The sequence below is a fragment of the Garra rufa genome, chromosome 17, assembly GCF_049309525.1.
Source record: "Garra rufa chromosome 17, GarRuf1.0, whole genome shotgun sequence".
NCBI lineage: Eukaryota > Metazoa > Chordata > Actinopteri > Cypriniformes > Cyprinidae > Garra > Garra rufa.
The window spans coordinates 4,423,356-4,437,141 of record NC_133377.1 but is presented as its reverse complement, the minus strand read 5'-3'; the positions used below and the strand labels follow the sequence as shown (position 1 = coordinate 4,437,141).

The 13,786-nt window shown below is 37.2% G+C and overlaps 1 protein-coding gene across 1 annotated transcript in view; it reads right to left on the bottom strand.

The window, feature by feature from the left end:
* hpca (hippocalcin) overlaps nt 1-8,597 on the bottom strand; it is a 44,606-nt gene extending 36,009 nt beyond the window's left edge. Inside the window, exon 1 of the mRNA XM_073821431.1 lies at nt 8,397-8,597. The gene's annotated coding sequence lies outside the window, so the exon portion shown is untranslated. The remainder of the gene's footprint in view (nt 1-8,396) is intronic.
* Between the last annotated feature and the right edge of the window lie 5,189 nt (nt 8,598-13,786).

The window sequence follows — 13,786 nt, the reverse complement described above, 5'->3', positions numbered from 1 at the left end:
AAACTTCCTAAAATGCCGAAGATGTTTAGTAGGATCTGTAAGAAACCTTGGTCCACATCCTCAGGCTGGCACGTTTAAATAAACACAAACCTAAACAAGCTTGTGGGTGATTTTTATAGAGCTTTATTTAACTCTGTTTTGAGGATGTTCCTTTTGGATAGGATTCAAAAAGGCCCTTAGTCCAGTGTCATATTGCGTTAACTACAACTTAAGATGATGAAACGGTGTAAACAATGTTAGCTTGTAAGTTTTTTCTTTGCCTTTGTCTTGCTTGTCAATATGTTTAAGTTTGCCTGACTCATTTTCAGTTGAAACCTACACAAAAGAAAAAAAACACTGTGGTCATGTTGAACAATATTATTAATAGTATTTGCTTGCAAAAAGCAGTGAAATACAGTCCTTCCTTTTCATATTACAGAACAGCTGAACGTACATATAGTACATTTTAGCTGACGTTGATTTTTGTACGTGTGACTGCAGTTCTGACTTGTAATGCCCTTTGAGTGACGTTATAAATCTAATGCTCTGTGATGTTTTAAAATAAAGTACCATGTGCATTACACCTAAACCTACCTGATGGTATGAACAAAAACATGCCATTTCAGCTTAGTTTTTCGATTTCTCATCTTTCTTCTCTTTCATTGTGAGTCATGTTTTTCACAATATTTGTACCCAATGATTCCGCATCCTAAGTCCAATTCTGTGCCGGCTGAGCTACCGAGCAATCTTGTTAGATCCAGAAAGCGAAACATATGGAACTATGATCATAACTGTGTACAAAGGTGTACTCTAGTGTTCATTTCTGTTGGAAACTGCAGTAATATGCACCATATGCATGTATCAGTGAGCATTTGAACCTTCTGTAATAGTTGCATATGAGTCCCTCAGTTGTCCTCAGTGTGAAAAGATGTATCTCAAAATCATACAGTCATTGTTGAAAAGGGTTCAAATACACAAAAATGCTGAAAAACCAAAGAATTTGTGGGACCTGAAGGTTTTTTCTGAAGACAGTGGGCAGTTCAACTCTTCAGGACAAACAAGGGACTCATGAACAAAATCACTAAACAAAAAAAAACAGCTGTGGATCATTCAGGTGACAACTGAGTATAAAGAATCAAGTGTATGTAAACTTTTGAACAGGGTCGTGTTTATAAATAAACTATTATTTTCTCTTGTGGACTATATGTAAATGTCTTTTATGTTAAATATCTTATTCAGGTCAGTACTAAATAAAAAATAACATGCATCATCCTTTTTATTTTGGTAAAATAATTAACATTTTGCAGATTCTGCAAGGTGTATGCAATCTTTTGACCTCAACTGTATATTAGACATATTAGTGTTGGCCAAAAACGCAGGCAACCACTAATATCGCTGAACACTTAGTAACCCATATAAGTGGACTACAAGCAAAAAAAAGTAAAGCCTCTTCATGTTCATAGAGATAATCTGCTCTCAATTTATTCTGTGATTTTTTTGTCACAGCAGAGAGTACAACAGATTTTGTGGAAGTTTCCATTAATGGAAGCAGAATGTAGCGCAGCTCATTCCCATTTTTAACACTATACGCTAAAATGTGCCAGACTCAGAGGACATCCTCCATCCCACATCGTAATTATTCTCACCACACCTTAATTGCCCAGGGCATCGTAGTATTCAGGTCAAGGAGAACTGATCTCTCATTTCGCAGGTCTCCGACAATGAACAAAACAGGCTTCAAAGTGGCCAGTCACAGCCAGATTTTCAAAGTGCTGACCCTTATGGATGTCCAGACATCAGCCCAGCATGCTAACCTCAGCACGTCCCATTACAGTACAGCAAGACAAGTAACTCTTTCCTATTACACCTGAGATCTGAATTCAAACTCCTTGTTGAAAGATGATACACTAACAAGGAATCATTGAGTGTGAATGTGTATTACTTAAGACGGCTATTTCAATAGCCAATTCTGTATCGCAATACACAAATCTATATGCTAAAGCTATATGAGGTCTTCACGCTACTGCAATGATATTCCCAAATAAGGATGAACTGTTCCACCTATTGTTTAGTGGGAGGGCTTGGGAAACTGTGTTAAGGGTTGGGAGAAAGGGGAACAGAAATGTCTCAAAAAGTATGTTATTTGAGACATTATGGAGCCCACTATCCCATTTCCTGTCGTGATGAGGCCAAGACTAAAAATACACATCCCCTTTCGTCAGAACACAAATTGCCCCCTCAGCACGAATTTCTCCTTCAACCGCTATCATGTAGCACAGCACACAGTCTCAGAGCAGGAAGCGAACCCCCACAATCCCCATGCCTGGGATCAAATGTGCCACACGGTTGGCTTACTTTGATCCTGTAATGGGTTGTGTCTGTGTAAACTGTGTTGATCTCACTTGTCTACTAGAACACTGTCTTGGTATGACTCAACAGCAGTGTATCAGACCATGAGTGTCTGAAAACTAATTGCGTGCGTTGACCTTCAACGGTTGCTCTCATTTTGTATATTAGTATCCATAGATCCTTCGGGAATACTGACAATATGCGTTCACTATATAATGACAGTAGGGAGTGAATAGATTATAAAAGTCATTGTGATTTACTTTAAAGTGTCCTGGTGGGCCAAAGTCCAGCAGAATTTAGCTCCAACTTAAATTATACACACCTAATCAAGCTTTTCAATAGAATCTTCCAGTTGTGTTGGAGCAAATATGCAAGTAATGCTCAAGGAGTCATTTTCTATCAGCATTTTTAAAAGTGCACTGTTTCTGGCTTCGCTGGCTTTCATTCATCTTCCTAAACAACTGATACAACAGTGGTCTTGAACTTTATAATGACACCTAGTGGCATGGATGACAAACTACGTAACAACAAAAGGTTTTGCATTATGTATGGCTTTGTAAAAATCGGTTGGTCATATGATTTTAACAAGGCACCATATCTATAGTGGGGTGGACAATATACCGGTGGACATGATTAACTGGTAGAAATTCGTAAACTGATAGAGATTTTGGACTATCGTTTCTATGGCCGTTACACGGTCATGTGACGTTGCTGTGCTACATGGTCTCGAAAACATATAATTTGCACACATTTTAAGCCATTTAAAAGCAATCAGTGAAAGAGAACTCATTTAGCTATATTCGCGTACAGTCTGAGAGCATGTGAACAGTGCTCATAGAGCGCGGGAATACTGAATGAGTTATTATATTGAACTGAGTTATTTTTGCCGATTCACACACCTGTATGTGTCAAATGTACAAAATGCATGTTATTGTTTATTTAGTACTGACCTAAATAAGATATTTCACATAAAAGATGCTTACATATAGTCCACAAGAGAAATAGTTAAATTTATAAAAACAACCCTGTTCAAAAGTTTACATCCACTTGATTCTTAATACTGTGTTGTTACCTAAATTATTTTTTGTTCAGTTATTTATTTTTTTGTTTAGTTTTTTTGTTTTGTACAGTTTTCATGAATCCCTTGTTCGTTCTTTGGTTTTCCAGTTTTTTGTGTATTTGAACCTATTTCAACAATGACTGTTCAGATCCATTTTTTTCACACTAAGGACAACTAATAATGCAACTATTAATTTTGTATGATCTCTCTTATTTTGGTAAAATAATTAACATTTTGCAGATTCTGAAAGGGGGATGTAAACTTTTGACCTCAACTGTATATTGGATCCGGGCAGCTCTTAAAGAGACAGCAGTCTAATATTCCCACTGTCTAACATGTTATTCGTGTTAATCAAACAACAAAAGAGAGAATATTACTCACTGCTCTTTAATAAATAACTTTTTTAACTTTTATAAGAATGAACATACATTTAATTTACACAGTAAAAAATATGTAGTGTTTTTATATATTTGTTTTCTTTTTTTAACGTATGTAGCATTTCTTATTTATTTGTTCTGCTGTAGTTTTTGTCCTGTCAATTGTAGTTAGTTTCTTATTATCATTTAATTGTCTTTACTTGTCTTCAGTGAGCCTAAGTTTGTTTTTGTTTTTTTTGTTTTTGTCTAGTATTAGTATTTTGTGATATTGACACTGGTGTCCAGAATTATGAAATTTCTATGGTATGAAAAATGCTGATATCATAAAGAACTTATTTAAAATAAAAATAACTATATTGTTATATACATTGTTGCCATGAAATAAAATTTGTGATTATATAAAATAATCATATTGTGATATCGCTTTTTTTTACTATTTTTTAAACCACTGACTGGACTATGCATATTTGTTAAAATTGCTAAAATGTAACAAAATAATGTAAAAAATCTAAATGAAAAAAAATGCAATAATTTAAAAATCTCAGAATTCTGTTGGCAACAGTTTTTCTCAAGTTATTTAAACAGTCAGTATTTTCAAATTTTACTTTAGATTTCACTATGAAGACATGTTGATCATTGTCTTTTTTACAACAATGACTTAATTCATTTTTAGTTGATGCAACTTTTATTTAAAATTGCAACTTGAATCCGCTACACCACTTTCTTGTTCTCAGTTTCTTCAGTGTTGGTCTCTAAATTTCTCAAATGAGGAAACCCCTACGCAAATGACTTTTCCACTTCTTATCTCCGTCAGCAGCTAAGTCATTCTAAAACACCAAGTATAGCTCTCATCAACTTCAAGAGGTCCTTCTAACTCCCCAGTGTCAATGAAAGGTCATCCAAGATATGACAGCAAAAGGAACTGACTCACCAGGGCCCAGTTCACGCTGAAAACTAGCCAGACCATCTGAACAGTGGGAAGATCCACTGAAAGAGCCAAAACTACGTCAGACTGGATGTACAGAAGAACTGCTGGTCAGTATGACCTCACAGAAAAGCAGACAGAAGTACTTGAGACAACTTCGCATTTCAGTCCGGGGGTTACCATACTTAAGCAGGGCACTCAACCATTTTCAACAACAGTCACAGACTTTATGTGGTCTTAAGTTTCTATGCAGCCAGCGAGCTTAGAAAACAGCATGACACTGATTGCATTTACTCACAGACAGAGGCTCACCAAGAAACACTTGAGCCCACAACAACACATCCTACCACACACACGCTTTCCCAGTAGAACAACATAGCGATTCTGAGAGAGCTCCTTAGAATCAACCACAGCGCGGCTGCTGAGAGTAATTGGCCTCTCTTTCAGCAGCCTAATGGAAGGCGCAGGGTAAGGCTAGATCTGGGTATACTATGGAAAAAGGAAGCAAGAACATCTCAGTGGGGAGGCAAAAGCCACATCCTCCCTTGAAAAGGTTCTCAAACTCACAATCACATCCCACAGCGAAGCCACAATTGGGCTGAGTGGAACGCAGTGGTCAGGTGAAAGGCACACGCAGGGCTTGGTTACTCACAGTGTTCAAATGAACAGTATAACGCTGAGTCATACTACAGTGGAAAAAGTGAAATCAGAAATTGCCAAACATGCCTCTAAAAACTTTCTGTAGGTCTTCTTGATTGCAGTCTCCCTGCTGTATCGGAAGTAATGGCACGTAGTGCACCTCCGATCTGATTTCCATATTTTTATCTTGATGATCTTAATTACAAAGGGCACTTTAATTTATTCTAACAACTACCATGAATGTCATCTTTATCTCAGATTAAGTGCCATGACTAATATTTTCACTAATGTCCATTAACTCAGTAATGTGGATGTTTTATGGACCAGTGTTTCCGCTATAACGTGTGTCATAAAGTTACATTTTATATGCAGTAAACCACAGCTTCTCTGCAGAGAGTGCATATACCCTCACTTATTGATGAAAATGAACAAAGTGGATGAGATCCACCTTCCATTCAGCCTCTTTCACCAATGCCAAAGAGGATCATGCGCTTCGAGCCACTAAAGAAAACAGCAGAGTGAAAACTAATGAGACAGCTAATGAGACCACGAGATTTCTAAGAGAAATCCGAGGAAAAGCCCCAACGGGAGATTCTAGCCTCACAGAGGCAATGCATCATGTGTCTCAAGCACTGATCACATACTTTAAATGGTTCTGTTAATAGCATGAAGAAACTACAGAGCCCTTGAGTCACTGTCATCTTCTATTTTCTCAGTCTACACTTAGACGCAAAGTAAATTTCAAAGGAAATTTTCTTCGAAGAAGTGGTTCATCCAAAAATCTAAAATATGTAATTATTCACTCACTGCTTCAGACCTACTTTTTCCACTGAACACAAAAATAGAGATTTTTAAAACATGATTATGCTGCTCTTCCCACGACAGTGTTTTTTTTTTTTTTTTTTAACATTAGGTAAAATTGAATCTGTTCATCATTATGACTTGGAATATAGCACGGAAGTTTCATGCACATTTTTTTAAATACATTTATGTTGTTTTTTTGTCTTCACAGCCCTGTTTAATCAATATAAACTAATTATAATAAAAAACTGTAACAATTCTGTTGTATAAATTTTTTTTGAAAATTCTGACAGCTCAACCACATCATATGAGCCCCTATGCGAACATTAATCTCACACACTTACCAGCACATCTGACGCAAAAAGAAATCCCTGCCTCCACCCTGAACTGATGTCATAACCCCCTTCAATCGATCAATGTGTGACTTTGAATAAAGCGTGTCCTGAAGGGATTCGGTGGGACCAGCAGCCTGATTACAAACAGACTGCTACAGATGAGCCCGCCTTTCCCACTCTTATCTTCTTACATAACCGTAGCCTTCACCAACATCAATGGCAGGGAGAAAACCCCATTCATATGCAAGTTCAATTTGAATGTCTCACTCAAATTAAAAAAAGAGGAACCAAAATCAGATTTATCAGAATTTGAGGTTTTTAAAAAGAAAATTTAGTTTCATATATATTCAGACACCAGATATAATTTTTTATATTTTTTTACAAGTGGGTGCAGAACTATAGTTCATTTATGTAAGTGAGGATAGCAAAATAAAGTAAACTGTGACATATTTTATCCAAAAATTCTTATAGAGTAGACTACCAGTAAAATTTATTTTAAAAAATGTGTGACCAAAAATTATTCAGACACTTTGACCTGACCATGTTTTGCTTAAGTGGTTTGTTCTTTAATTGCTAATGCAAGTTTTGTGTGTGTGTGTGTGTGTGTGTGTGTGTGTGTGTGTGTGTGTGTGTGTGTGTGTGTGTGTGTTGATGTATAAATATTGTCATACTAACGGCTGTCACAATTTTTGGTTGATTGAAATCCATTCTGACATTATCAAGATGAATTTGTTCTGACACAGTTTAACTCTGAGTTCTTGTCATATTTTTTTACCATTTTCTAAACTATAGCAAATAAACTGTGACAATGTGAGAAATGTTGAAGGTGTCTGAATAAATTTTGGTTTGACTGTATAGCCTACATGAAATATGCATATAGAAATGTCAATAAAATGACCAAGACTAGAACTTTCCACTAAAATTTCATTATTGTTATGTGTTTATTAAAATATTCATGCAATCACGACTAAATCACTTAAATTTGTAACTGTCGTCTTATATGTTATATATATTTTTTATTCAATAACTGTGAAGCAATACGAAATATGCTGCCGTCTGTTGGTAGCAGGGGTTTCATAAATATCGTACAGTAGCCAATGGTACACTAGCTATTAGTATAATATATAGCCTGCTCTTATGTTCTTTATATCTTTAATCGAATCGATTAAATAATTAGGTGATTATTTTAAAAGCATCGTAAAAGTGCGTCATAAAACATACACTCACTCAGTCGTGCTGCAGCACAAACGTAAACATGTCACTTTTTTAAGATTATTGTTGATTGTTGACATCGTAGCCTGCTGTTTTGGAGTCTACTGCGGGTTGCCGAACAGTATGCTACCCTTCATAACAATTCAATTTACACTGCTTCAGAATTATTGTGCACTGGCCACTTTTCGAGCAGGCTAATGACTGATCCCAGCAGCCTGCGCAGGATTCGTGTCCCGCTTCCTCAGGCTCTTCAGAAGCTCAGTTTGAACAATAGCATCGCCTGACTGTCCAAACAGAATTACTGGAAGCGCGCACATCCGTCGAGCGCGACCCCTGACCCATCTAAACATTCCTTTTAGATGGGTCATAATCACAAAACTATCAATTCATTCATAAAGTGCTGTTCACACGACATGGAGGCTGCACAATGACCCCAATCCTGTGTTGTGAACTGTCCATCAAATGCGTTGTTTTACATCCGCGTTATGCTGTCTTTTTTTTAATTACATTTGTTTGCAACTATATGTTTCATTTTCAATCGTTCCCCGTATCCCATACAGAGCCCGTTATTTCCCCCGTGCCTATGATGGGATGCTGTTTGACAACACAGACTCACTGCAAGAAGAGAGCCAACGTTCCGTCATTAAGAATTAAAAAAAAAATGAATATTTTACAGTAAGTAAGCAGGGCGCTTTGATTGGCCGTCATATCGGGCTTACCGTGTGCAAGAAACGCGAAGTTTCCCTCGATGTGTTGATATGTTGTGGAAGGAGAGCAGGACAAGCAGCGTGAGCGCCTTTTCTTACGGTCCAGCGATACTGTCTACTGCTGCCGCGCGGTGCACACCATGTTACCGTAGGAACACGAGCCGCGGCGCTGCTCTGCTGGAGGAGGAGGCTGTGCGTCTACGGAACTGCACCGGACGAGCGGATTTAAAGCAAGGGAGGGTGTTGGTAGGATTACGTGGTGCCGCTTTAATAAGATGTCACTACGCCGAATGGGACCGCTGCTACTGTGTCAGGGTCCATAACGCTTCTTTTAGATGGGTACAACAACACCTAAAAAAAGAGAAGCTCACATAGGATTCACGAATGAAAGACTGACTTCGGCTCAGAGTGGCCGTGAAAGAGATATAAACAGACATACAAATAGACATACAAATAGATAGATAGATAGATAGATAGATAGATAGATAGATAGATAGATAGATAGATAGATAGATAGATAGATAGATAGATAGATAGACAGATAGATAGATAGATAGATAGATAGATAGATAGATAGATAGATAGATGGATAGATAGATAGACATATTACAGAAATGGCTACTAATGTATATGGGGCCCTTACAGTGTCTTGCGAAAGTATTCATACCACTTCATTCTTTCATGTTGCTGCCTTATGTTAAACTGCTTTAAGTTACTTTTTACACATCAATCTACACTCCATACACCATAATGGCAAAGCAAAAAAAGGTTTTGGCTTGAGTGGTGATCTAGTTGAGCTCCATGATTATATGTGGAGATAGGAGAAACATTTCACCGATCTGGGCTTTATAGTGGTGTGGCAAGACTCAATCCTCTCCTCAGTAAAGACACATGAAAACACAATTGGAAAAAAGCACCTAAAAGACACTCAGAAACAAGATTGTGTATGTTTGAAGGAAATCAGGAAGCTCATCACCTGGAGAGTACCATGCCAAAAGTAAAGCATAGCAGCCTCATGCTGTGGGGCTGTTTTGCAGTGGCAGGGACTGACGGACTCATCAGAAGAGAAGAAAAGCTCAATGCACCAAAATATTGAGACTCAGAACCTCAGACAGAAGATTCACCTTCCAACAGTACAATGAATCTAAGCACACAGCAAGAGTAGCTTGGAACCCTGAAAATGTCTGCCAGACCCCATCCAAGCTGACAGAGCTTGAGAGGTGAAGTGGTGAGGTGAAGAATAGCAGGTAATTTCCAAATGTTAATGTGCAAATCTTCTTGCATAATAACCCCCAAACAATTGAGGGTGTAAAGGTGTTTCAACTAAGTACTGCGTTAAGGGTATGAATACTTATGCAGTGTACCTATTTCAGTTTTTTTATTTTTAATACATTTATGAAGTTACAATTCTGTTAAAAACAGTTTAACATTGGGCAGCAACATAAAAAATGAAGGGGTATGAATACTTTCGCAAGGCACTGTACAAATACATGAAACATACAGGGGCCCCTGTGCCGTTCTAGAAGGGTGGCTGTGGCAGAAATGTAAAATAAGTCTCTGATGTCCCCAGAGTGTATATATGAAGTTTTAGCTCAAAATACCCGCAAGATAATTTTTTATAGCTTAATATAAGTATAAGCAAAAAAAAATGTGCAGTTTTTCTGTTTGTCACTTTAAATGCAAATGAGGTGGTGCTCCCAACCCCCTTTTCAGAAGAGGGCAGAGCTTCAAAATCCGGTGGTAAAAACAAAACAGGACAATCTCACGCACTGAAAATGTCAGAAACTCTCAGTAGGGGTGTTCAGTCTTGTATGTTCGAACGGGAATCAGTTTAAAAGACAGTCATCTGATTGTACTGTGCATAATAAATGCACGTTAATGAATGACACAGATGGCACAATAAAAAATAAGGACATAACTGTCACATGGTGCTATTGCGTGCTATCACAAACTTTATAAGTCCCACTTGTGATTATGAGCTTGACAAATTCACGCAGTCAACTTCACAATCCTTTCATATGCAAAATTTAACTACCACATTCCTATTTACGATCATTCTGGTAGCATTTGAAGGCAGCATCAGTGAAAACAGGCAGCGACAATGGTAGCTTTAGCAACTTTAATCTTACAGAGTGCTAAGGAGCCTTTTCAGAGAGGCAATTTGGAAAACAAACACTTACTTGTATGACACTTACTTTGTCTGGAGCTGACGTTCACAAGCAAAGCATTGGTATTGATCCCTAAACATATATGGGACATTTCCTTCAAAAATTTAACTCAGTGTCCTCAGCTGCTCAGATGGAAGGAGTCTATGGAGACTTCTATGTTCGTTGGTGCATCCCAAAACATAACACTTGTAAGGCCTCTTTGGTGTATATTTCCAGCAGCTACAGCAAGAAAACTGTAATGGCGGACTGCTGCTTCTCACATAAGAACTGTGTTTATGCTAATAGGGCAGAGATCATCACAAATGGGCGCCATTTCTCTCTACGATAACATCAACGTAGGGAGAAATCTGGAATTGTGGAGTGGGTGGATTTTTACCACTATAGGCTGGTTGTTTTCAGCCACTGCAGCCACACAACGGTGTAAAATAAAAGTGATTTTTGCATAATAGGTAGGGGTGAGCGGGGCACAACCTAACGCGGGGTTAATTGTAACACACGTGGTTCAAATATTTCCACACACGCTAGCATAACCAAATTTACGGTATTTACTAGTTGCCATAGCAACACTATGCAGAGAAAAAAGATCACCAAAATTCAAAAGCATTTTGAAGATATCGCTGAATATTTATTTTACCATAGTAAAAGTACATTTCTGGATGAAGTAAAATTTTCATTTCAGGTTTTAGTATTCATTTAAAATTAGACAAAACTGCTATTATTTTAATCCCCAATTTGTTATTTATCAGTTTAGATAGTTTATTAATGCTTCGCAAACCAGCAGAAGACAGTAACCTGTTTTAAACTCCAGTCGATGGGGAACGTTGTAACATTGTGTTACAATATGCCCCGCTGTTATTAAACTATGCTATTCTATGACATTAGCGATGCAATTTACACTATTTACTTCTAAGGATTTTGATAAGAAACCACAAGAAACTGGTAAAGGCTGACGATCAATGTTTAATGTTCAGAAGTTATTATTTCAAGAAAGGTAAAGCATTTTGGCTGGTTTATGTGTGTCGTGTTCTATGAGAGTTGTGTGTGGAGGGAGGAGAGTGTTTTTCTGAATGTCTAAATGTGTTTCATTTATTTGTCCACATTGTTTTGAACTACTGTACAGCTGTGTGTTGCGATCAGGGCTGTTCCAATTGTTGCGATGTGTTCATTGTCAAACTCCAAAATTAGATCATTTTTATTTTTTAAAAAAACGTCATTACTTCATTTGAAAAAGTTCACACGTGTATTTTACTGACAAAATATTTTAGTTTGTTGTGTATATTTTTTTCATTCGATCAGATAACATTTTAAGATGTCATATTGTCGTGTTACAACGTGCCCCTCAGATGTTACAATGTATCCCACCTACGGGGCATGTTGTCACGTTTCACTTCCTTTCTTTTGAGGTAAATAACGAAGAACGTATACACTGTAAATATGAAACAAAGCGATATATTTGTACTAGACACGTGTGAAAATAATATGGATTAAAATTGTACTCTGAACCCCAAGTGGATTTACATAAACCGCGAAATACAAAAAGTGTTAGGTTGTGCCCCGATCTCCCCTACCCTTTAAGAGGGACGCCGCTGTTTGATTAATACGTAATCTCACTGCATGTGGCCCCTGAGGGTCCGGGGCCCCAGCGTGTGGGCTTCAAATACCCAATCTGTAATCCTGCCTTGGCTATGAGGAGGCATCATGACCACCACTGAGAGGAGAAGAATAACATAGATGTAAGATAATGGGAATCTGTGGCTCTAATAGTCTCTTTAGACACTACAGTATGTAGAAAACACATTTTCCTTTTACTAAACAAATGACTTTGAAATACAATAAAGCGAGGTGGATCCAAACTATGAGATCTCTCTGGTGTGAGACTAAGTAGCTTTAAAACTTCTTAATGCATGATCTTAAAGGCTACCAGGCGGGCAGGGCTTTGACAGAGATCCGGCTAATTAACAGCTTCCCAGCAGGATCGGCCCAAGAAGCATGATGACCCACCAGGAAGGCAAATATCAAGACAAAATCTTGTATTTTTTCTGACACCATGAGCAAAAATGTGTTAACACAAACAATTTTAGCAAGTCAATATACTGCATATTATACAAACCCTCGTATTATTAGACAAAAACTGAAAATGTCTAATATGTGTACTTTAATATGTCATTTTAAAGAACTACATTTAAGGTAGGAATATGTATAATTTAGGGGTAAATAAGATACAAAGTTGTACCTTTTAGCTTTTGCACCTTAGGGTACCAGCTTTGCACCTATTTTTTAGAGTGTATAATTAATTACAGTATTTTTAAAATAATTTTCAACTGTTATCCATCATATATATGGGTACCAGTCAAGCTTTGTACTTAATTTTTGAGAGAGTATAATTAATTACAGTATATTTTATAATTATTTTCCACTGTGATCCATCATATATACCAGTCAAGCTTTGTACTAGTTTTTTTTTTTTAGTGTATGATGTATGATTAATTACAGTATATTTTATGATAATTTTCCACTGTGATACATTACACACACACACACACACACACAATGGATCATAATGGAAAACATTTTGTTTTCTTAGAATGTCTTCTAAAGGCCAAATTCCAAAAAATAAAATTGTAAATCTATTCAAATTCACACTCAATAAATTCTTAAATTTGTCCAGCTCTGTTAGAGAATATTTCATAAAATTGATTTTAATCTTTACATTCAAGAGCTGAATTTTAACAGTGAAGTTTTACATTCAAGTTCTAACAAATGAAAATATCAGGTCCACTGAAATTAATAAGAGGTTGAATTATCTGCTTTAAAATCATGCAGCTGGTCATTACTAAGTCTAGTCTTGAGAAGCATGACTGAAGTGTCTCATGGAAGACTGGGCATAGAACTTGAAATAACATTAATCAAATCCTCTGGGAAAAATCTTGAGGATGATCACATTATGATCTATGAGAGCAAGAATGCGTGTGTGTGTGTGTGTGTGTGTGTGTGTGTGTGTGTGTGTGTGTGTGTGTGTGTGTGTGTGTGTGTGTGTGTGTGTTGTGTGTGTGTGTGTGTGTGTGTGTGTGTGTGTGTGTGTGTGTGTGTACCTGGTATTCATCACGTTGTGGGGACCAAATGTCCCCACAAGGATAGTAATACCAGTAGATTTTGACCTTGTGGGGACATTTCTTAGGTCCCCATGAGGAAACAGGCTTATAAATAATGCACAATGAGTTTTTTTGAGGAAGT